The 19,190-nt window shown below is 43.0% G+C and overlaps 38 non-coding genes across 38 annotated transcripts; all 38 read left to right on the forward strand.

The window, feature by feature from the left end:
* Positions 1–557: 557 nt before the first annotated feature.
* On the forward strand, positions 558–630 carry TRNAR-ACG (transfer RNA arginine (anticodon ACG)). Its single transcript has one exon. It is a non-coding gene; the product is annotated as a tRNA-Arg (tRNA).
* Positions 631–637: 7 nt separating this feature from the next.
* On the forward strand, positions 638–709 carry TRNAH-GUG (transfer RNA histidin (anticodon GUG)). Its single transcript has one exon. It is a non-coding gene; the product is annotated as a tRNA-His (tRNA).
* A 398-nt stretch (positions 710–1,107) lies between these two features.
* Positions 1,108–1,179, forward strand: TRNAH-GUG (transfer RNA histidin (anticodon GUG)). Its single transcript has one exon. It is a non-coding gene; the product is annotated as a tRNA-His (tRNA).
* A 398-nt stretch (positions 1,180–1,577) lies between these two features.
* Positions 1,578–1,649, forward strand: TRNAH-GUG (transfer RNA histidin (anticodon GUG)). The gene has a single exon. It is a non-coding gene; the product is annotated as a tRNA-His (tRNA).
* Positions 1,650–2,907: 1,258 nt separating this feature from the next.
* TRNAH-AUG (transfer RNA histidin (anticodon AUG)) lies at positions 2,908–2,980 on the forward strand. Its single transcript has one exon. It is a non-coding gene; the product is annotated as a tRNA-His (tRNA).
* Positions 2,981–3,461: 481 nt separating this feature from the next.
* TRNAH-GUG (transfer RNA histidin (anticodon GUG)) lies at positions 3,462–3,533 on the forward strand. The gene has a single exon. It is a non-coding gene; the product is annotated as a tRNA-His (tRNA).
* Positions 3,534–3,851: 318 nt separating this feature from the next.
* On the forward strand, positions 3,852–3,924 carry TRNAR-ACG (transfer RNA arginine (anticodon ACG)). Its single transcript has one exon. It is a non-coding gene; the product is annotated as a tRNA-Arg (tRNA).
* A 7-nt stretch (positions 3,925–3,931) lies between these two features.
* Positions 3,932–4,003, forward strand: TRNAH-GUG (transfer RNA histidin (anticodon GUG)). Its single transcript has one exon. It is a non-coding gene; the product is annotated as a tRNA-His (tRNA).
* A 319-nt stretch (positions 4,004–4,322) lies between these two features.
* On the forward strand, positions 4,323–4,395 carry TRNAR-ACG (transfer RNA arginine (anticodon ACG)). The gene has a single exon. It is a non-coding gene; the product is annotated as a tRNA-Arg (tRNA).
* A 397-nt stretch (positions 4,396–4,792) lies between these two features.
* On the forward strand, positions 4,793–4,865 carry TRNAR-ACG (transfer RNA arginine (anticodon ACG)). The gene has a single exon. It is a non-coding gene; the product is annotated as a tRNA-Arg (tRNA).
* Positions 4,866–5,732: 867 nt separating this feature from the next.
* On the forward strand, positions 5,733–5,805 carry TRNAR-ACG (transfer RNA arginine (anticodon ACG)). Its single transcript has one exon. It is a non-coding gene; the product is annotated as a tRNA-Arg (tRNA).
* Positions 5,806–5,812: 7 nt separating this feature from the next.
* TRNAH-GUG (transfer RNA histidin (anticodon GUG)) lies at positions 5,813–5,884 on the forward strand. Its single transcript has one exon. It is a non-coding gene; the product is annotated as a tRNA-His (tRNA).
* Positions 5,885–6,203: 319 nt separating this feature from the next.
* On the forward strand, positions 6,204–6,276 carry TRNAR-ACG (transfer RNA arginine (anticodon ACG)). The gene has a single exon. It is a non-coding gene; the product is annotated as a tRNA-Arg (tRNA).
* Positions 6,277–6,673: 397 nt separating this feature from the next.
* TRNAR-ACG (transfer RNA arginine (anticodon ACG)) lies at positions 6,674–6,746 on the forward strand. The gene has a single exon. It is a non-coding gene; the product is annotated as a tRNA-Arg (tRNA).
* An 867-nt stretch (positions 6,747–7,613) lies between these two features.
* On the forward strand, positions 7,614–7,686 carry TRNAR-ACG (transfer RNA arginine (anticodon ACG)). The gene has a single exon. It is a non-coding gene; the product is annotated as a tRNA-Arg (tRNA).
* A 7-nt stretch (positions 7,687–7,693) lies between these two features.
* Positions 7,694–7,765, forward strand: TRNAH-GUG (transfer RNA histidin (anticodon GUG)). Its single transcript has one exon. It is a non-coding gene; the product is annotated as a tRNA-His (tRNA).
* Positions 7,766–8,084: 319 nt separating this feature from the next.
* Positions 8,085–8,157, forward strand: TRNAR-ACG (transfer RNA arginine (anticodon ACG)). The gene has a single exon. It is a non-coding gene; the product is annotated as a tRNA-Arg (tRNA).
* A 397-nt stretch (positions 8,158–8,554) lies between these two features.
* TRNAR-ACG (transfer RNA arginine (anticodon ACG)) lies at positions 8,555–8,627 on the forward strand. The gene has a single exon. It is a non-coding gene; the product is annotated as a tRNA-Arg (tRNA).
* Positions 8,628–9,574: 947 nt separating this feature from the next.
* On the forward strand, positions 9,575–9,646 carry TRNAH-GUG (transfer RNA histidin (anticodon GUG)). The gene has a single exon. It is a non-coding gene; the product is annotated as a tRNA-His (tRNA).
* Positions 9,647–10,044: 398 nt separating this feature from the next.
* TRNAH-GUG (transfer RNA histidin (anticodon GUG)) lies at positions 10,045–10,116 on the forward strand. The gene has a single exon. It is a non-coding gene; the product is annotated as a tRNA-His (tRNA).
* A 1,258-nt stretch (positions 10,117–11,374) lies between these two features.
* Positions 11,375–11,447, forward strand: TRNAH-AUG (transfer RNA histidin (anticodon AUG)). The gene has a single exon. It is a non-coding gene; the product is annotated as a tRNA-His (tRNA).
* A 481-nt stretch (positions 11,448–11,928) lies between these two features.
* TRNAH-GUG (transfer RNA histidin (anticodon GUG)) lies at positions 11,929–12,000 on the forward strand. The gene has a single exon. It is a non-coding gene; the product is annotated as a tRNA-His (tRNA).
* A 318-nt stretch (positions 12,001–12,318) lies between these two features.
* On the forward strand, positions 12,319–12,391 carry TRNAR-ACG (transfer RNA arginine (anticodon ACG)). The gene has a single exon. It is a non-coding gene; the product is annotated as a tRNA-Arg (tRNA).
* Positions 12,392–12,398: 7 nt separating this feature from the next.
* Positions 12,399–12,470, forward strand: TRNAH-GUG (transfer RNA histidin (anticodon GUG)). The gene has a single exon. It is a non-coding gene; the product is annotated as a tRNA-His (tRNA).
* A 319-nt stretch (positions 12,471–12,789) lies between these two features.
* Positions 12,790–12,862, forward strand: TRNAR-ACG (transfer RNA arginine (anticodon ACG)). The gene has a single exon. It is a non-coding gene; the product is annotated as a tRNA-Arg (tRNA).
* A 397-nt stretch (positions 12,863–13,259) lies between these two features.
* TRNAR-ACG (transfer RNA arginine (anticodon ACG)) lies at positions 13,260–13,332 on the forward strand. The gene has a single exon. It is a non-coding gene; the product is annotated as a tRNA-Arg (tRNA).
* A 1,337-nt stretch (positions 13,333–14,669) lies between these two features.
* Positions 14,670–14,742, forward strand: TRNAR-ACG (transfer RNA arginine (anticodon ACG)). Its single transcript has one exon. It is a non-coding gene; the product is annotated as a tRNA-Arg (tRNA).
* A 7-nt stretch (positions 14,743–14,749) lies between these two features.
* On the forward strand, positions 14,750–14,821 carry TRNAH-GUG (transfer RNA histidin (anticodon GUG)). Its single transcript has one exon. It is a non-coding gene; the product is annotated as a tRNA-His (tRNA).
* Positions 14,822–15,139: 318 nt separating this feature from the next.
* Positions 15,140–15,212, forward strand: TRNAH-AUG (transfer RNA histidin (anticodon AUG)). Its single transcript has one exon. It is a non-coding gene; the product is annotated as a tRNA-His (tRNA).
* Positions 15,213–16,078: 866 nt separating this feature from the next.
* TRNAR-ACG (transfer RNA arginine (anticodon ACG)) lies at positions 16,079–16,151 on the forward strand. The gene has a single exon. It is a non-coding gene; the product is annotated as a tRNA-Arg (tRNA).
* A 7-nt stretch (positions 16,152–16,158) lies between these two features.
* On the forward strand, positions 16,159–16,230 carry TRNAH-GUG (transfer RNA histidin (anticodon GUG)). Its single transcript has one exon. It is a non-coding gene; the product is annotated as a tRNA-His (tRNA).
* Positions 16,231–16,628: 398 nt separating this feature from the next.
* Positions 16,629–16,700, forward strand: TRNAH-GUG (transfer RNA histidin (anticodon GUG)). Its single transcript has one exon. It is a non-coding gene; the product is annotated as a tRNA-His (tRNA).
* A 398-nt stretch (positions 16,701–17,098) lies between these two features.
* TRNAH-GUG (transfer RNA histidin (anticodon GUG)) lies at positions 17,099–17,170 on the forward strand. The gene has a single exon. It is a non-coding gene; the product is annotated as a tRNA-His (tRNA).
* A 318-nt stretch (positions 17,171–17,488) lies between these two features.
* TRNAR-ACG (transfer RNA arginine (anticodon ACG)) lies at positions 17,489–17,561 on the forward strand. Its single transcript has one exon. It is a non-coding gene; the product is annotated as a tRNA-Arg (tRNA).
* A 7-nt stretch (positions 17,562–17,568) lies between these two features.
* Positions 17,569–17,640, forward strand: TRNAH-GUG (transfer RNA histidin (anticodon GUG)). The gene has a single exon. It is a non-coding gene; the product is annotated as a tRNA-His (tRNA).
* Positions 17,641–17,958: 318 nt separating this feature from the next.
* Positions 17,959–18,031, forward strand: TRNAH-AUG (transfer RNA histidin (anticodon AUG)). The gene has a single exon. It is a non-coding gene; the product is annotated as a tRNA-His (tRNA).
* An 866-nt stretch (positions 18,032–18,897) lies between these two features.
* On the forward strand, positions 18,898–18,970 carry TRNAR-ACG (transfer RNA arginine (anticodon ACG)). Its single transcript has one exon. It is a non-coding gene; the product is annotated as a tRNA-Arg (tRNA).
* A 7-nt stretch (positions 18,971–18,977) lies between these two features.
* TRNAH-GUG (transfer RNA histidin (anticodon GUG)) lies at positions 18,978–19,049 on the forward strand. Its single transcript has one exon. It is a non-coding gene; the product is annotated as a tRNA-His (tRNA).
* The last annotated feature ends 141 nt before the right edge of the window (positions 19,050–19,190 follow it).

Below are 19,190 nucleotides of genomic sequence, written 5' to 3' on the forward strand. Positions count from 1 at the left end.
GCAAGAAACGGATTGGACTTATTGCAATGTTGGAAGTTTGCTAGTTCTTTAAAATGAGTCACATTTTGGGCTGCAGCACTCTCATCAGGGCCAGTGGCGCAATGGATAACGCTTCTGACTACGGATCAGAAGATTGTAGGATCAACTCCTACCTGGCTCGAAGCGTTGCCGTGATCCTATAGCGGTTAGTACTCTGCGTTGTGGCCGCAGCAACCCTGGTTCGAATCTTGGTCACGGCATGTCTTTTTTTGTTCCAATATTAACGCCAACTTCCCAAGGTGGAAAATTCTTTTCAGAGTTTTAGGAAAAAAAGCAACTCATGTTTCTCCTGTATTAGTTGTTGGCTTCTCTGAATTTCTTGGACCACATTTGGCAACATTGTGATTTCAACTCTCCCAAAATCACATTGTCAGAAAACTCACACCGTTTCCAGATCTCATGAAAATATGTTATCTCTGATGATTGGATTGGCAAGAAACGGATTGGACTTATTGCAATGTTGGAAGTTTGCTAGTTTTTTAAAATTAGTCACATTTTGTACTGCAGCGCTCTCGTCAGGGCCAGTGGCGCAATGGATAACGCATCTGACTACGGATCAGAAGATTGTAGGTTCGACTCCTACCTGGCTCGAAGCGTTGCCGTGATCGTATAGTGGTTAGTACTCTGCGTTGTGGCCGCAGCAACCCCGGTTCGAATCCGGGTCACGGCATGTCTTTTTTTGTTCCAATATTAACACCAACTTCCCAAGGTGGAAAATTCTTTTCAGAGTTTTAGGAAAAAAAGCAACTCATGTTTCTCCTGTGTTATTTGTTGGCTTCTCTGAATTTCTTGGACCACATTTGGCAACATTGTGATTTCAACTCTCCCAAAATCACATTGTCAGAAAACTCACACCGTTTCCAGATCTCATGAAAATATGTTATCTCTGATGATTGGATTGGCAAGAAACGGATTGGACTTATTGCAATGTTGGAAGTTTGCTAGTTCTTTAAAATGAGTCACATTTTGGGCTGCAGCACTCTCATCAGGGCCAGTGGCACAATGGATAACGCATCTGACTACGGATCAGAAGATTGTAGGTTCGACTCCTACCTGGCTCGAAGCATTGCCGTGATCGTATAGTGGTTAGTACTCTGCGTTGTGGCCGCAGCAACCCCGGTTCGAATCCGGGTCACGGCATGTCTTTTTTTGTTCCAATTTTAACGCCAACTTCCCAAGGTGGAAAATTATTTTCAGAGTTTTAGGAAAAAAAGCAACTCATGTTTCTCCTGTGTTATTTGTTGGCTTCTCTGAATTTCTTGGACCACATTTGGCAACATTGTGATTTCAACTCTCCCAAAATCACATTGTCAGAAAACTCACACCGTTTCCAGATCTCATGAAAATATGTTATCTCTGATGATTGGATTGGCAAGAAACGGATTGGACTTATTGCAATGTTGGAAGTTTGCTAGTTTTTTAAAATGAGTAACATTTTGAACTGCAGCACTCTCGTCAGGGCCAGTGGCGCAATGGATAACGCATCTGACTATGGATCAGAAGTTTGTCGGTTCGACTCCTACCTGACTCGAAGCGTTGCCGTGATCGTATAGTGGTTAGTACTCTGCATTGTGGCTGCAGCAACCCCGGTTCGAATCCGGGTCACGGCATGTCTTTTTTTGTTCCAATATTAACGCCAACTTCCCAAGGTGGAAAATTCTTTTCAGAGTTTTAGGAAAAAAAGCAACTCATGTTTCTCCTGTGTTATTTGTTGGCTTCTCTGAATTTCTTGGACCACATTTGGCAACATTGTGATTTCAACTCTCCCAAAATCACATTGTCAGAAAACTCACACCGTTTCCAGATCTCATGAAAATATGTTATCTCTGATGATTGGATTGGCAAGAAACGGATTGGACTTATTGCAATGTTGGAAGTTTGCTAGTTCTTTAAAATGAGTCACATTTTGGGCTGCAGCACTCTCATCAGGGCCAGTGGCGCAATGGATAACGCTTCTGACTACGGATCAGAAGATCGTAGGATCAACTCCTACCTGGCTCGAAGCGTTGCCGTGATCCTATAGTGGTTAGTACTCTGCGTTGTGGCCGCAGCAACCCTGGTTCGAATCTTGGTCACGGCATGTCTTTTTTTGTTCCAATATTAACGCCAACTTCCCAAGGTGGAAAATTCTTTTCAGAGTTTTAGGAAAAAAAGCAACTCATGTTTCTCCTGTATTAGTTGTTGGCTTCTCTGAATTTCTTGGACCACATTTGGCAACATTGTGATTTCAACTCTCCCAAAATCACATTGTCAGAAAACTCACACCGTTTCCAGATCTCATGAAAATATGTTATCTCTGATGATTGGATTGGCAAGAAACGGATTGGACTTATTGCAATGTTGGAAGTTTGCTAGTTCTTTAAAATGAGTCACATTTTGGGCTGCAGCACTCTCATCAGGGCCAGTGGCGCAATGGATAACGCGTCTGACTACGGATCAGGAGATTGTAGGTTCGACTCCTACCTGGCTCGAAGCGTTGCCGTGATCGTATAGTGGTTAGTACTCTGCGTTGTGGCCGCAGCAACCCTGGTTCGGATCCGGGTCACGGCATGCCTTTTTTTGTTCCAATATTAACGCCAACTTCCCAAGGTGGAAAATTCTTTTCAGAGTTTTAGGAAAAAAAGCAACTCATGTTTCTCCTGTGTTATTTGTTGGCTTCTCTGAATTTCTTGGACCACATTTGGCAACATTGTGATTTCAACTCTCCCAAAATCACATTGTCAGAAAACTCACACCGTTTCCAGATCTCATGAAAATATGTTATCTCTGATGATTGGATTGGCAAGAAACAGATTGGACTTATTGCAATGTTGGAAGTTTGCTAGTTTTTTAAAATGAGTCACATTTTGAACTGCAGCGCTCTCGTCAGGGCCAGTGGCGCAATGGATAACGCATCTGACTATGGATCAGAAGATTGTCGGTTCGACTCCTACCTGGCTCGAAGCGTTGCCGTGATCGTATAGTGGTTAGTACTCTGCGTTGTGGCTGCAGCAACCCCGGTTCGAATCCGGGTCACGGCATGTCTTTTTTTGTTCCAATATTAACGCCAACTTCCCAAGGTGGAAAATTCTTTTCAGAGTTTTAGGAAAAAAAGCAACTCAGGTTTCTCCTGTGTTATTTGTTGGCTTCTCTGAATTTCTTGGACCACATTTGGCAACATTGTGATTTCAACTCTCCCAAATCACATTGTCAGAAAACTCACACCGTTTCCAGATCTCATGAAAATATGTTATCTTATCTCTGATGATTGGATTGGCAAGAAACGGATTGGACTTATTGCAATGTTGGAAGTTTGCTAGTTCTTTAAAATGAGTCACATTTTGGGCTGCAGCACTCTCATCAGGGCCAGTGGCGCAATGGATAACGCGTCTGACTACGGATCAGAAGATTTTAGGTTCGACTCCTACCTGGCTCGAAGCGTTGCCGTGGTCGTATAGTGGTTAGTACTCTGCGTTGTGGCCGCAGCAACCCCGGTTCGAATCCGGGTCACGGCATGTCTTTTTTTGTTCCAATATTAACGCCAACTTCCCAAGGTGGAAAATTATTTTCAGAGTTTTAGGAAAAAAAGCAACTCATGTTTCTCCTGTGTTATTTGTTGGCTTCTCTGAATTTCTTGGACCACATTTGGCAACATTGTGATTTCAACTCTCCCAAAATCACATTGTCAGAAAACTCACACCGTTTCCAGATCTCATGAAAATATGTTATCTCTGATGATTGGATTGGCAAGAAACGGATTGGACTTATTGCAATGTTGGAAGTTTGCTAGTTCTTTAAAATGAGTCACATTTTGGGCTGCAGCACTCTCATCAGGGCCAGTGGCGCAATGGATAACGCGTCTGACTACGGATCAGAAGATTGTAGGTTCGACTCCTACCTGGCTCGAAGCGTTGCCGTGATCGTATAGTGGTTAGTACTCTGCGTTGTGGCCGCAGCAACCCCGGTTCGAATCCGGGTCACGGCATGTCTTTTTTTGTTCCAATATTAACGCCAACTTCCCAAGGTGGAAAATTATTTTCAGAGTTTTAGGAAAAAAAGCAACTCATGTTTCTCCTGTGTTATTTGTTGGCTTCTCTGAATTTCTTGGACCACATTTGGCAACATTGTGATTTCAACTCTCCCAAAATCACATTGTCAGAAAACTCACACCGTTTCCAGATCTCATGAAAATATGTTATCTCTGATGATTGGATTGGCAAGAAACGGATTGGACTTATTGCAATGTTGGAAGTTTGCTAGTTTTTTTAAAATGAGTCACATTTTGAACTGCAGCGCTCTCGTCAGGGCCAGTGGCGCAATGGATAACGCGTCTGACTACGGATCAGAAGATTGTAGGTTCGACTCCTACCTGGCTCGAAGCGTTGCCGTGATCGTATAGTGGTTAGTACTCTGCGTTGTGGCCGCAGCAACCCCGGTTCGAATCCGGGTCACAGCATGTCTTTTTTTGTTCCAATATTAACGCCAACTTCCCAAGGTGGAAAATTATTTTCAGAGTTTTAGGAAAAAAAGCAACTCATTTTTCTCCTGTATTATTTGTTGGCTTCTCTGAATTTCTTCGACCACATTTGGCAACATTGTGATTTCAACTCTCCCAAAATCACATTGTCAGAAAACTCACACCGTTTCCAGATCTCATGAAAATATGTTATCTCTGATGATTGGATTGGCAAGAAACGGATTGGACTTATTGCAATGTTGGAAGTTTGCTAGTTCTTTAAAATGAGTCACATTTTGGGCTGCAGCACTCTCATCAGGGCCAGTGGCGCAATGGATAACGCGTCTGACTACGGATCAGAAGATTGTAGGTTCGACTCCTACCTGGCTCGAAGCGTTGCCCTGATCGTATAGTGGTTAGTACTCTGCGTTGTGGCCGCAGCAACCCCGGTTCGAATCCGGGTCACGGCATGTCTTTTTTTGTTCCAATATTAACGCCAACTTCCCAAGGTGGAAAATTCTTTTCAGAGTTTTAGGAAAAAAAGCAACTCATGTTTCTCCTGTGTTATTTGTTGGCTTCTCTGAATTTCTTGGACCACATTTGGCAACATTGTGATTTCAACTCTCCCAAAATCACATTGTCAGAAAACTCACACCGTTTCCAGATCTCATGAAAATATGTTATCTCTGATGATTGGATTGGCAAGAAACGGATTGGACTTATTGCAATGTTGGAAGTTTGCTAGTTCTTTAAAATGAGTCACATTTTGGGCTGCAGCACTCTCATCAGGGCCAGTGGCGCAATGGATAACGCTTCTGACTACGGATCAGAAGATCGTAGGATCAACTCCTACCTGGCTCGAAGCGTTGCCGTGATCCTATAGTGGTTAGTACTCTGCGTTGTGGCCGCAGCAACCCTGGTTCGAATCTTGGTCACGGCATGTCTTTTTTTGTTCCAATATTAACGCCAACTTCCCAAGGTGGAAAATTCTTTTCAGAGTTTTAGGAAAAAAAGCAACTCATGTTTCTCCTGTATTAGTTGTTGGCTTCTCTGAATTTCTTGGACCACATTTGGCAACATTGTGATTTCAACTCTCCCAAAATCACATTGTCAGAAAACTCACACCGTTTCCAGATCTCATGAAAATATGTTATCTCTGATGATTGGATTGGCAAGAAACGGATTGGACTTATTGCAATGTTGGAAGTTTGCTAGTTCTTTAAAATGAGTCACATTTTGGGCTGCAGCACTCTCATCAGGGCCAGTGGCGCAATGGATAACGCGTCTGACTACGGATCAGAAGATTGTAGGTTCGACTCCTACCTGGCTCGAAGCGTTGCCGTGATCGTATAGTGGTTAGTACTCTGCGTTGTGGCCGCAGCAACCCCGGTTCGAATCCGGGTCACGGCATGTCTTTTTTTGTTCCAATATTAACGCCAACTTCCCAAGGTGGAAAATTATTTTCAGAGTTTTAGGAAAAAAAGCAACTCATGTTTCTCCTGTGTTATTTGTTGGCTTCTCTGAATTTCTTGGACCACATTTGGCAACATTGTGATTTCAACTCTCCCAAAATCACATTGTCAGAAAACTCACACCGTTTCCAGATCTCATGAAAATATGTTATCTCTGATGATTGGATTGGCAAGAAACGGATTGGACTTATTGCAATGTTGGAAGTTTGCTAGTTTTTTTAAAATGAGTCACATTTTGAACTGCAGCGCTCTCGTCAGGGCCAGTGGCGCAATGGATAACGCGTCTGACTACGGATCAGAAGATTGTAGGTTCGACTCCTACCTGGCTCGAAGCGTTGCCGTGATCGTATAGTGGTTAGTACTCTGCGTTGTGGCCGCAGCAACCCCGGTTCGAATCCGGGTCACAGCATGTCTTTTTTTGTTCCAATATTAACGCCAACTTCCCAAGGTGGAAAATTATTTTCAGAGTTTTAGGAAAAAAAGCAACTCATTTTTCTCCTGTATTATTTGTTGGCTTCTCTGAATTTCTTCGACCACATTTGGCAACATTGTGATTTCAACTCTCCCAAAATCACATTGTCAGAAAACTCACACCGTTTCCAGATCTCATGAAAATATGTTATCTCTGATGATTGGATTGGCAAGAAACGGATTGGACTTATTGCAATGTTGGAAGTTTGCTAGTTCTTTAAAATGAGTCACATTTTGGGCTGCAGCACTCTCATCAGGGCCAGTGGCGCAATGGATAACGCGTCTGACTACGGATCAGAAGATTGTAGGTTCGACTCCTACCTGGCTCGAAGCGTTGCCCTGATCGTATAGTGGTTAGTACTCTGCGTTGTGGCCGCAGCAACCCCGGTTCGAATCCGGGTCACGGCATGTCTTTTTTTGTTCCAATATTAACGCCAACTTCCCAAGGTGGAAAATTCTTTTCAGAGTTTTAGGAAAAAAAGCAACTCATGTTTCTCCTGTGTTATTTGTTGGCTTCTCTGAATTTCTTGGACCACATTTGGCAACATTGTGATTTCAACTCTCCCAAAATCACATTGTCAGAAAACTCACACCGTTTCCAGATCTCATGAAAATATGTTATCTCTGATGATTGGATTGGCAAGAAACGGATTGGACTTATTGCAATGTTGGAAGTTTGCTAGTTCTTTAAAATGAGTCACATTTTGGGCTGCAGCACTCTCATCAGGGCCAGTGGCGCAATGGATAACGCTTCTGACTACGGATCAGAAGATCGTAGGATCAACTCCTACCTGGCTCGAAGCGTTGCCGTGATCCTATAGTGGTTAGTACTCTGCGTTGTGGCCGCAGCAACCCTGGTTCGAATCTTGGTCACGGCATGTCTTTTTTTGTTCCAATATTAACGCCAACTTCCCAAGGTGGAAAATTCTTTTCAGAGTTTTAGGAAAAAAAGCAACTCATGTTTCTCCTGTATTAGTTGTTGGCTTCTCTGAATTTCTTGGACCACATTTGGCAACATTGTGATTTCAACTCTCCCAAAATCACATTGTCAGAAAACTCACACCGTTTCCAGATCTCATGAAAATATGTTATCTCTGATGATTGGATTGGCAAGAAACGGATTGGACTTATTGCAATGTTGGAAGTTTGCTAGTTCTTTAAAATGAGTCACATTTTGGGCTGCAGCACTCTCATCAGGGCCAGTGGCGCAATGGATAACGCGTCTGACTACGGATCAGAAGATTGTAGGTTCGACTCCTACCTGGCTCGAAGCGTTGCCGTGATCGTATAGTGGTTAGTACTCTGCGTTGTGGCCGCAGCAACCCCGGTTCGAATCCGGGTCACGGCATGTCTTTTTTTGTTCCAATATTAACGCCAACTTCCCAAGGTGGAAAATTATTTTCAGAGTTTTAGGAAAAAAAGCAACTCATGTTTCTCCTGTGTTATTTGTTGGCTTCTCTGAATTTCTTGGACCACATTTGGCAACATTGTGATTTCAACTCTCCCAAAATCACATTGTCAGAAAACTCACACCGTTTCCAGATCTCATGAAAATATGTTATCTCTGATGATTGGATTGGCAAGAAACGGATTGGACTTATTGCAATGTTGGAAGTTTGCTAGTTTTTTTAAAATGAGTCACATTTTGAACTGCAGCGCTCTCGTCAGGGCCAGTGGCGCAATGGATAACGCGTCTGACTACGGATCAGAAGATTGTAGGTTCGACTCCTACCTGGCTCGAAGCGTTGCCGTGATCGTATAGTGGTTAGTACTCTGCGTTGTGGCCGCAGCAACCCCGGTTCGAATCCGGGTCACAGCATGTCTTTTTTTGTTCCAATATTAACGCCAACTTCCCAAGGTGGAAAATTATTTTCAGAGTTTTAGGAAAAAAAGCAACTCATTTTTCTCCTGTATTATTTGTTGGCTTCTCTGAATTTCTTCGACCACATTTGGCAACATTGTGATTTCAACTCTCCCAAAATCACATTGTCAGAAAACTCACACCGTTTCCAGATCTCATGAAAATATGTTATCTCTGATGATTGGATTGGCAAGAAACGGATTGGACTTATTGCAATGTTGGAAGTTTGCTAGTTCTTTAAAATGAGTCACATTTTGGGCTGCAGCACTCTCATCAGGGCCAGTGGCGCAATGGATAACGCGTCTGACTACGGATCAGAAGATTGTAGGTTCGACTCCTACCTGGCTCGAAGCGTTGCCCTGATCGTATAGTGGTTAGTACTCTGCGTTGTGGCCGCAGCAACCCCGGTTCGAATCCGGGTCACGGCATGTCTTTTTTTGTTCCAATATTAACGCCAACTTCCCAAGGTGGAAAATTCTTTTCAGAGTTTTAGGAAAAAAAGCAACTCATGTTTCTCCTGTGTTATTTGTTGGCTTCTCTGAATTTCTTGGACCACATTTGGCAACATTGTGATTTCAACTCTCCCAAAATCACATTGTCAGAAAACTCACACCGTTTCCAGATCTCATGAAAATATGTTATCTCTGATGATTGGATTGGCAAGAAACGGATTGGACTTATTGCAATGTTGGAAGTTTGCTAGTTCTTTAAAATGAGTCACATTTTGGGCTGCAGCACTCTCATCAGGGCCAGTGGCGCAATGGATAACGCTTCTGACTACGGATCAGAAGATCGTAGGATCAACTCCTACCTGGCTCGAAGCGTTGCCGTGATCCTATAGTGGTTAGTACTCTGCGTTGTGGCCGCAGCAACCCTGGTTCGAATCTTGGTCACGGCATGTCTTTTTTTGTTCCAATATTAACGCCAACTTCCCAAGGTGGAAAATTCTTTTCAGAGTTTTAGGAAAAAAAGCAACTCATGTTTCTCCTGTATTAGTTGTTGGCTTCTCTGAATTTCTTGGACCACATTTGGCAACATTGTGATTTCAACTCTCCCAAAATCACATTGTCAGAAAACTCACACCGTTTCCAGATCTCATGAAAATATGTTATCTCTGATGATTGGATTGGCAAGAAACGGATTGGACTTATTGCAATGTTGGAAGTTTGCTAGTTCTTTAAAATGAGTCACATTTTGGGCTGCAGCACTCTCATCAGGGCCAGTGGCACAATGGATAACGCATCTGACTACGGATCAGAAGATTGTAGGTTCGACTCCTACCTGGCTCGAAGCATTGCCGTGATCGTATAGTGGTTAGTACTCTGCGTTGTGGCCGCAGCAACCCCGGTTCGAATCCGGGTCACGGCATGTCTTTTTTTGTTCCAATTTTAACGCCAACTTCCCAAGGTGGAAAATTATTTTCAGAGTTTTAGGAAAAAAAGCAACTCATGTTTCTCCTGTGTTATTTGTTGGCTTCTCTGAATTTCTTGGACCACATTTGGCAACATTGTGATTTCAACTCTCCCAAAATCACATTGTCAGAAAACTCACACCGTTTCCAGATCTCATGAAAATATGTTATCTCTGATGATTGGATTGGCAAGAAACGGATTGGACTTATTGCAATGTTGGAAGTTTGCTAGTTTTTTAAAATGAGTAACATTTTGAACTGCAGCACTCTCGTCAGGGCCAGTGGCGCAATGGATAACGCATCTGACTATGGATCAGAAGTTTGTCGGTTCGACTCCTACCTGACTCGAAGCGTTGCCGTGATCGTATAGTGGTTAGTACTCTGCATTGTGGCTGCAGCAACCCCGGTTCGAATCCGGGTCACGGCATGTCTTTTTTTGTTCCAATATTAACGCCAACTTCCCAAGGTGGAAAATTCTTTTCAGAGTTTTAGGAAAAAAAGCAACTCATGTTTCTCCTGTGTTATTTGTTGGCTTCTCTGAATTTCTTGGACCACATTTGGCAACATTGTGATTTCAACTCTCCCAAAATCACATTGTCAGAAAACTCACACCGTTTCCAGATCTCATGAAAATATGTTATCTCTGATGATTGGATTGGCAAGAAACGGATTGGACTTATTGCAATGTTGGAAGTTTGCTAGTTCTTTAAAATGAGTCACATTTTGGGCTGCAGCACTCTCATCAGGGCCAGTGGCGCAATGGATAACGCTTCTGACTACGGATCAGAAGATCGTAGGATCAACTCCTACCTGGCTCGAAGCGTTGCCGTGATCCTATAGTGGTTAGTACTCTGCGTTGTGGCCGCAGCAACCCTGGTTCGAATCTTGGTCACGGCATGTCTTTTTTTGTTCCAATATTAACGCCAACTTCCCAAGGTGGAAAATTCTTTTCAGAGTTTTAGGAAAAAAAGCAACTCATGTTTCTCCTGTATTAGTTGTTGGCTTCTCTGAATTTCTTGGACCACATTTGGCAACATTGTGATTTCAACTCTCCCAAAATCACATTGTCAGAAAACTCACACCGTTTCCAGATCTCATGAAAATATGTTATCTCTGATGATTGGATTGGCAAGAAACGGATTGGACTTATTGCAATGTTGGAAGTTTGCTAGTTCTTTAAAATGAGTCACATTTTGGGCTGCAGCACTCTCATCAGGGCCAGTGGCGCAATGGATAACGCGTCTGACTACGGATCAGGAGATTGTAGGTTCGACTCCTACCTGGCTCGAAGCGTTGCCGTGATCGTATAGTGGTTAGTACTCTGCGTTGTGGCCGCAGCAACCCTGGTTCGGATCCGGGTCACGGCATGCCTTTTTTTGTTCCAATATTAACGCCAACTTCCCAAGGTGGAAAATTCTTTTCAGAGTTTTAGGAAAAAAAGCAACTCATGTTTCTCCTGTGTTATTTGTTGGCTTCTCTGAATTTCTTGGACCACATTTGGCAACATTGTGATTTCAACTCTCCCAAAATCACATTGTCAGAAAACTCACACCGTTTCCAGATCTCATGAAAATATGTTATCTCTGATGATTGGATTGGCAAGAAACAGATTGGACTTATTGCAATGTTGGAAGTTTGCTAGTTTTTTAAAATGAGTCACATTTTGAACTGCAGCGCTCTCGTCAGGGCCAGTGGCGCAATGGATAACGCATCTGACTATGGATCAGAAGATTGTCGGTTCGACTCCTACCTGGCTCGAAGCGTTGCCGTGATCGTATAGTGGTTAGTACTCTGCGTTGTGGCTGCAGCAACCCCGGTTCGAATCCGGGTCACGGCATGTCTTTTTTTGTTCCAATATTAACGCCAACTTCCCAAGGTGGAAAATTCTTTTCAGAGTTTTAGGAAAAAAAGCAACTCAGGTTTCTCCTGTGTTATTTGTTGGCTTCTCTGAATTTCTTGGACCACATTTGGCAACATTGTGATTTCAACTCTCCCAAATCACATTGTCAGAAAACTCACACCGTTTCCAGATCTCATGAAAATATGTTATCTTATCTCTGATGATTGGATTGGCAAGAAACGGATTGGACTTATTGCAATGTTGGAAGTTTGCTAGTTCTTTAAAATGAGTCACATTTTGGGCTGCAGCACTCTCATCAGGGCCAGTGGCGCAATGGATAACGCGTCTGACTACGGATCAGAAGATTTTAGGTTCGACTCCTACCTGGCTCGAAGCGTTGCCGTGATCGTATAGTGGTTAGTACTCTGCGTTGTGGCCGCAGCAACCCCGGTTCGAATCCGGGTCACGGCATGTCTTTTTTTGTTCCAATATTAACGCCAACTTCCCAAGGTGGAAAATTATTTTCAGAGTTTTAGGAAAAAAAGCAACTCATGTTTCTCCTGTGTTATTTGTTGGCTTCTCTGAATTTCTTGGACCACATTTGGCAACATTGTGATTTCAACTCTCCCAAAATCACATTGTCAGAAAACTCACACCGTTTCCAGATCTCATGAAAATATGTTATCTCTGATGATTGGATTGGCAAGAAACGGATTGGACTTATTGCAATGTTGGAAGTTTGCTAGTTCTTTAAAATGAGTCACATTTTGGGCTGCAGCACTCTCATCAGGGCCAGTGGCGCAATGGATAACGCGTCTGACTACGGATCAGAAGATTGTAGGTTCGACTCCTACCTGGCTCGAAGCGTTGCCGTGATCGTATAGTGGTTAGTACTCTGCGTTGTGGCCGCAGCAACCCCGGTTCGAATCCGGGTCACGGCATGTCTTTTTTTGTTCCAATATTAACGCCAACTTCCCAAGGTGGAAAATTATTTTCAGAGTTTTAGGAAAAAAAGCAACTCATGTTTCTCCTGTGTTATTTGTTGGCTTCTCTGAATTTCTTGGACCACATTTGGCAACATTGTGATTTCAACTCTCCCAAAATCACATTGTCAGAAAACTCACACCGTTTCCAGATCTCATGAAAATATGTTATCTCTGATGATTGGATTGGCAAGAAACGGATTGGACTTATTGCAATGTTGGAAGTTTGCTAGTTTTTTTAAAATGAGTCACATTTTGAACTGCAGCGCTCTCGTCAGGGCCAGTGGCGCAATGGATAACGCGTCTGACTACGGATCAGAAGATTGTAGGTTCGACTCCTACCTGGCTCGAAGCGTTGCCGTGATCGTATAGTGGTTAGTACTCTGCGTTGTGGCCGCAGCAACCCCGGTTCGAATCCGGGTCACAGCATGTCTTTTTTTGTTCCAATATTAACGCCAACTTCCCAAGGTGGAAAATTATTTTCAGAGTTTTAGGAAAAAAAGCAACTCATTTTTCTCCTGTATTATTTGTTGGCTTCTCTGAATTTCTTCGACCACATTTGGCAACATTGTGATTTCAACTCTCCCAAAATCACATTGTCAGAAAACTCACACCGTTTCCAGATCTCATGAAAATATGTTATCTCTGATGATTGGATTGGCAAGAAACGGATTGGACTTATTGCAATGTTGGAAGTTTGCTAGTTCTTTAAAATGAGTCACATTTTGGGCTGCAGCACTCTCATCAGGGCCAGTGGCGCAATGGATAACGCGTCTGACTACGGATCAGAAGATTGTAGGTTCGACTCCTACCTGGCTCGAAGCGTTGCCCTGATCGTATAGTGGTTAGTACTCTGCGTTGTGGCCGCAGCAACCCCGGTTCGAATCCGGGTCACGGCATGTCTTTTTTTGTTCCAATATTAACGCCAACTTCCCAAGGTGGAAAATTCTTTTCAGAGTTTTAGGAAAAAAAGCAACTCATGTTTCTCCTGTGTTATTTGTTGGCTTCTCTGAATTTCTTGGACCACATTTGGCAACATTGTGATTTCAACTCTCCCAAAATCACATTGTCAGAAAACTCACACCGTTTCCAGATCTCATGAAAATATGTTATCTCTGATGATTGGATTGGCAAGAAACGGATTGGACTTATTGCAATGTTGGAAGTTTGCTAGTTCTTTAAAATGAGTCACATTTTGGGCTGCAGCACTCTCATCAGGGCCAGTGGCGCAATGGATAACGCTTCTGACTACGGATCAGAAGATCGTAGGATCAACTCCTACCTGGCTCGAAGCGTTGCCGTGATCCTATAGTGGTTAGTACTCTGCGTTGTGGCCGCAGCAACCCTGGTTCGAATCTTGGTCACGGCATGTCTTTTTTTGTTCCAATATTAACGCCAACTTCCCAAGGTGGAAAATTCTTTTCAGAGTTTTAGGAAAAAAAGCAACTCATGTTTCTCCTGTATTAGTTGTTGGCTTCTCTGAATTTCTTGGACCACATTTGGCAACATTGTGATTTCAACTCTCCCAAAATCACATTGTCAGAAAACTCACACCGTTTCCAGATCTCATGAAAATATGTTATCTCTGATGATTGGATTGGCAAGAAACGGATTGGACTTATTGCAATGTTGGAAGTTTGCTAGTTCTTTAAAATGAGTCACATTTTGGGCTGCAGCACTCTCATCAGGGCCAGTGGCGCAATGGATAACGCGTCTGACTACGGATCAGGAGATTGTAGGTTCGACTCCTACCTGGCTCGAAGCGTTGCCGTGATCGTATAGTGGTTAGTACTCTGCGTTGTGGCCGCAGCAACCCTGGTTCGGATCCGGGTCACGGCATGCCTTTTTTTGTTCCAATATTAACTCCAACTTCCCAAGGTGGAAAATTCTTTTCAGAGTTTTAGGAAAAAAAGCAACTCATGTTTCTCCTGTGTTATTTGTTGGCTTCTCTGAATTTCTTGGACCACATTTGGCAACATTGTGATTTCAACTCTCCCAAAATCACATTGTCAGAAAACTCACACCGTTTCCAGATCTCATGAAAATATGTTATCTCTGATGATTGGATTGGCAAGAAACGGATTGGACTTATTGCAATGTTGGAAGTTTGCTAGTTCTTTAAAATGAGTCACATTTTGGGCTGCAGCACTCTCATCAGGGCCAGTGGCGCAATGGATAACGCATCTGACTACGGATCAGAAGATTGTAGGTTCGACTCCTACCTGGCTCGAAGCGTTGCCGTGATCGTATAGTGGTTAGCACTCTGCGTTGTGGCCGCAGCAACCCCGGTTCGAATCCGGGTCACGGCATGTCTTTTTTTGTTCCAATTTTAACGCCAACTTCCCAAGGTGGAAAATTCTTTTCAGAGTTTTAGGAAAAAAAGCAACTCATGTTTCTCCTGTGTTATTTGTTGGCTTCTCTGAATTTCTTCGACCACATTTGGCAACATTGTGATTTCAACTCTCCCAAAATCACATTGTCAGAAAACTCACACCGTTTCCAGATCTCATGAAAATATGTTATCTCTGATGATTGGATTGGCAAGAAACGGATTGGACTTATTGCAATGTTGGAAGTTTGCTAGTTTTTTAAAATGAGTCACATTTTGAACTGCAGCAATCTCGTCAGGGCCAGTGGCGCAATGGATAACGCATCTGACTATGGATCAGAAGATTGTCGGTTCGACTCCTACCTGGCTCGAAGCGTTGCCGTGATCGTATAGTGGTTAGTACTCTGCGTTGTGGCTGCAGCAACCCCGGTTCGAATCCGGGTCACGGCATGTCTTTTTTTGTTCCAATATTAACGCCAACTTCCCAAGGTGGAAAATTCTTTTCAGAGTTTTAGGAAAAAAAGCAACTCATGTTTCTCCTGTGTTATTTGTTGGCTTCTCTGAATTTCTTGGACCACATTTGGCAACATTGTGATTTAAATTTTCCAAAATCACATTGTCAGAAAACTCACACCGTTTCCAGATCTCATGAAAATATGTTATCTCTGATGATTGGATTGGCAAGAAACGGATTGGACTTATTGCAATGTTGGAAGTTTGCTAGTTCTTTAAAATGAGTCACATTTTGGGCTGCAGCACTCTCATCAGGGCCAGTGGCGCAATGGATAACGCTTCTGACTACGGATCAGAAGATTGTAGGATCAACTCCTACCTGGCTCGAAGCGTTGCCGTGATCCTATAGCGGTTAGTACTCTGCGTTGTGGCCGCAGCAACCCTGGTTCGAATCTTGGTCACGGCATGTCTTTTTTTGTTCCAATATTAACGCCAACTTCCCAAGGTGGAAAATTCTTTTCAGAGTTTTAGGAAAAAAAGCAACTCATGTTTCTCCTGTATTAGTTGTTGGCTTCTCTGAATTTCTTGGACCACATTTGGCAACATTGTGATTTCAACTCTCCCAAAATCACATTGTCAGAAAACTCACACCGTTTCCAGATCTCATGAAAATATGTTATCTCTGATGATTGGATTGGCAAGAAACGGATTGGACTTATTGCAATGTTGGAAGTTTGCTAGTTTTTTAAAATTAGTCACATTTTGTACTGCAGCGCTCTCGTCAGGGCCAGTGGCGCAATGGATAACGCATCTGACTACGGATCAGAAGATTGTAGGTTCGACTCCTACCTGGCTCGAAGCGTTGCCGTGATCGTATAGTGGTTAGTACTCTGCGTTGTGGCCGCAGCAACCCCGGTTCGAATCCGGGTCACGGCATGTCTTTTTTTGTTCCAATATTAACACCAACTTCCCAAGGTGGAAAATTCTTTTCAGAGTTTTAGGAAAAAAAGCAACTCATGTTTCTCCTGTGTTATTTGTTGGCTTCTCTGAATTTCTTGGACCACATTTGGCAACATTGTGATTTCAACTCTCCCAAAATCACATTGTCAGAAAACTCACACCGTTTCCAGATCTCATGAAAATATGTTATCTCTGATGATTGGATTGGCAAGAAACGGATTGGACTTATTGCAATGTTGGAAGTTTGCTAGTTCTTTAAAATGAGTCACATTTTGGGCTGCAGCACTCTCATCAGGGCCAGTGGCACAATGGATAACGCATCTGACTACGGATCAGAAGATTGTAGGTTCGACTCCTACCTGGCTCGAAGCATTGCCGTGATCGTATAGTGGTTAGTACTCTGCGTTGTGGCCGCAGCAACCCCGGTTCGAATCCGGGTCACGGCATGTCTTTTTTTGTTCCAATTTTAACGCCAACTTCCCAAGGTGGAAAATTATTTTCAGAGTTTTAGGAAAAAAAGCAACTCATGTTTCTCCTGTGTTATTTGTTGGCTTCTCTGAATTTCTTGGACCACATTTGGCAACATTGTGATTTCAACTCTCCCAAAATCACATTGTCAGAAAACTCACACCGTTTCCAGATCTCATGAAAATATGTTATCTCTGATGATTGGATTGGCAAGAAACGGATTGGACTTATTGCAATGTTGGAAGTTTGCTAGTTTTTTAAAATGAGTAACATTTTGAACTGCAGCACTCTCGTCAGGGCCAGTGGCGCAATGGATAACGCATCTGACTATGGATCAGAAGTTTGTCGGTTCGACTCCTACCTGACTCGAAGCGTTGCCGTGATCGTATAGTGGTTAGTACTCTGCATTGTGGCTGCAGCAACCCCGGTTCGAATCCGGGTCACGGCATGTCTTTTTTTGTTCCAATATTAACGCCAACTTCCCAAGGTGGAAAATTCTTTTCAGAGTTTTAGGAAAAAAAGCAACTCATGTTTCTCCTGTGTTATTTGTTGGCTTCTCTGAATTTCTTGGACCACATTTGGCAACATTGTGATTTCAACTCTCCCAAAATCACATTGTCAGAAAACTCACACCGTTTCCAGATCTCATGAAAATATGTTATCTCTGATGATTGGATTGGCAAGAAACGGATTGGACTTATTGCAATGTTGGAAGTTTGCTAGTTCTTTAAAATGAGTCACATTTTGGGCTGCAGCACTCTCATCAGGGCCAGTGGCGCAATGGATAACGCATCTGACTACGGATCAGAAGATTGTAGGTTCGACTCCTACCTGGCTCGAAGCGTTGCCGTGATCGTATAGTGGTTAGCACTCTGCGTTGTGGCCGCAGCAACCCCGGTTCGAATCCGGGTCACGGCATGTCTTTTTTTGTTCCAATTTTAACGCCAACTTCCCAAGGTGGAAAATTCTTTTCAGAGTTTTAGGAAAAAAAGCAACTCATGTTTCTCCTGTGTTATTTGTTGGCTTCTCTGAATTTCTTCGACCACATTTGGCAACATTGTGATTTCAACTCTCCCAAAATCACATTGTCAGAAAACTCACACCGTTTCCAGATCTCATGAAAATATGTTATCTCTGATGATTGGATTGGCAAGAAACGGATTGGACTTATTGCAATGTTGGAAGTTTGCTAGTTTTTTAAAATGAGTCACATTTTGAACTGCAGCAATCTCGTCAGGGCCAGTGGCGCAATGGATAACGCATCTGACTATGGATCAGAAGATTGTCGGTTCGACTCCTACCTGGCTCGAAGCGTTGCCGTGATCGTATAGTGGTTAGTACTCTGCGTTGTGGCTGCAGCAACCCCGGTTCGAATCCGGGTCACGGCATGTCTTTTTTTGTTCCAATATTAACGCCAACTTCCCAAGGTGGAAAATTCTTTTCAGAGTTTTAGGAAAAAAAGCAACTCATGTTTCTCCTGTGTTATTTGTTGGCTTCTCTGAATTTCTTGGACCACATTTGGCAACATTGTGATTTAAATTTTCCAAAATCACATTGTCAGAAAACTCACACCGTTTCCAGATCTCATGAAAATATGTTATCTCTGATGATTGGATTGGCAAGAAACGGATTGGACTTATTGCAATGTTGGAAGTTTGCTAGTTCTTTAAAATGAGTCACATTTTGGGCTGCAGCACTCTCATCAGGGCCAGTGGCGCAATGGATAACGCTTCTGACTACGGATCAGAAGATTGTAGGATCAACTCCTACCTGGCTCGAAGCGTTGCCGTGATCCTATAGCGGTTAGTACTCTGCGTTGTGGCCGCAGCAACCCTGGTTCGAATCTTGGTCACGGCATGTCTTTTTTTGTTCCAATATTAACGCCAACTTCCCAAGGTGGAAAATTCTTTTCAGAGTTTTAGGAAAAAAAGCAACTCATGTTTCTCCTGTATTAGTTGTTGGCTTCTCTGAATTTCTTGGACCACATTTGGCAACATTGTGATTTCAACTCTCCCAAAATCACATTGTCAGAAAACTCACACCGTTTCCAGATCTCATGAAAATATGTTATCTCTGATGATTGGATTGGCAAGAAACGGATTGGACTTATTGCAATGTTGGAAGTTTGCTAGTTTTTTAAAATTAGTCACATTTTGTACTGCAGCGCTCTCGTCAGGGCCAGTGGCGCAATGGATAACGCATCTGACTACGGATCAGAAGATTGTAGGTTCGACTCCTACCTGGCTCGAAGCGTTGCCGTGATCGTATAGTGGTTAGTACTCTGCGTTGTGGCCGCAGCAACCCCGGTTCGAATCCGGGTCACGGCATGTCTTTTTTTGTTCCAATATTAACACCAACTTCCCAAGGTGGAAAATTCTTTTCAGAGTTTTAGGAAAAAAAGCAACTCATGTTTCTCCTGTGTTATTTGTTGGCTTCTCTGAATTTCTTGGACCACATTTGGCAACATT

This window comes from Engystomops pustulosus, chromosome 4 (assembly GCF_040894005.1).
Source record: "Engystomops pustulosus chromosome 4, aEngPut4.maternal, whole genome shotgun sequence".
Taxonomy (NCBI): Eukaryota; Metazoa; Chordata; class Amphibia; order Anura; family Leptodactylidae; genus Engystomops; species Engystomops pustulosus.